This window comes from Cebus imitator, unplaced genomic scaffold (assembly GCF_001604975.1).
Source record: "Cebus imitator isolate Cc_AM_T3 unplaced genomic scaffold, Cebus_imitator-1.0 Scaffold170, whole genome shotgun sequence".
Classification (NCBI taxonomy): domain Eukaryota; kingdom Metazoa; phylum Chordata; class Mammalia; order Primates; family Cebidae; genus Cebus; species Cebus imitator.
In genome coordinates this window covers 3,553,154-3,554,519 of record NW_016107485.1, presented here as the reverse complement: position 1 = coordinate 3,554,519, position 1,366 = coordinate 3,553,154, and the positions used below count along the sequence as shown (strand labels likewise).

At 49.6% G+C, this 1,366-nt stretch overlaps 1 protein-coding gene across 4 annotated transcripts in view; it reads left to right on the top strand.

Moving 5' to 3' along the window:
- GRAP2 (GRB2 related adaptor protein 2) overlaps nucleotides 1-1,366 on the top strand; it is a 74,634-nt gene that overhangs the window by 55,464 nt on the left and 17,804 nt on the right. The window lies entirely within an intron of this gene.

The following is a 1,366-nucleotide window of genomic DNA, read 5'->3' as shown; positions in this document are numbered from 1 at the left end:
GTGATCTGCCTGCTTCAGCCTCCCAAAGTACTGGGATTACAGGCATGAGCCACCATGCGCAGCCTATTTTAAGTTCTGGGTTGTTTTGTTTTGTTTTATTTTGAGATGGAGTCTTGCTCTTTTGCCCAGGCTGGAGTGCAGTGGTGCAATCTTAGCTCACTGCAACCTGGGTCTCCCGGATTCAAGCGATTCTCCTGCCTCAGCCTCCCTAGTAGATGGGATTACAGGCACACACCACCACACTTGGCTAATTTTTGTATTTTTAGTAGAGATGGCGTTTCACCATGATGGGCAGGCTGGTCTCAAATTCTTGACCTCAGGTGATCCGCCCACCTCAGCCTCCCAAAGTGCTGGGATTACGGGTATGAGCCACCGCACCCTGCCTAGTTTCAGTTTTTATAAAATGAGTTTGTAAACTCAAATTTCAATCACAGGGTTCCCTAGAATTCCAAAGGGGGCACTATTGACCACCCACTCTGCTGTTCTCCCAAGCACTTCTCTGTGACCTCCCAATCCTAACCATCCTCACCAGGCTCTCAGCCTTCACTCTGTGGGCAGACACTCCCTGCCTTCAGTAAAGCGTACTCACCCTAGTGTGAGAAATCAGTGGGGGAAGGGAAATTCCCTTCCTAAAGAGGAAATAAAAAATGAAGATTGGGCCTCATTTGTCTCAAGAATTGACCACAAGGGTTAGATAGAAATCTAATCTTGTCTCAGAACCAGGGTCTGGCTTAAAGAGCAAAAGTTGGTAGAAAACCACAGTAGTGTTGGTGACTCCAGTGATATGCAAGAGCACCACTCATGGTGAACCGGTGCAGACCACCAAGCTAAGAGAGCAACCACTGACCTTGACGGGGCCCTCGATGCTGCCCAGGAATCTGCTAGGTGACCTCTGCATACCCCACCTGCTCCCCAAACCTCCAGCCCCGCCCTGCATCACTCTCAACCCCTGGCCTTGATTCCAGGTTCTCTGAAACAATGAAAGCCAGCAGAGGTGAAGCTCCCAGGTCCCCTGCCCCCAGCCCCACCGCATTCCCCTGCCTCCTGCAAGTGTGCTCAGTCAGCCTTTCCTGCAGCTGGCAGACATTCTCCTCTCTCTCCCACACCAACCTTCTTTCCCTCTCTGCTGCATCATTCCTGTCAGTAAACACACCCGCTACAATTCCTCCCAACTTACCAAAACACAAGCAAAACAAAACCCAGGGGCCAGGTGGGTTTTGTGGTGGCTGATGCCTCTAATCCCAGTGCTTTGGGAGGCTGAGGGAGGATCACTTGAGGCTAGGAGTTTGAGACCAGCCTGGGCAACATAGCAAGACCCATATCCACAATTTTTTTTTTTTTTTTTTTTTTTTTTTTTTTTTTTTTT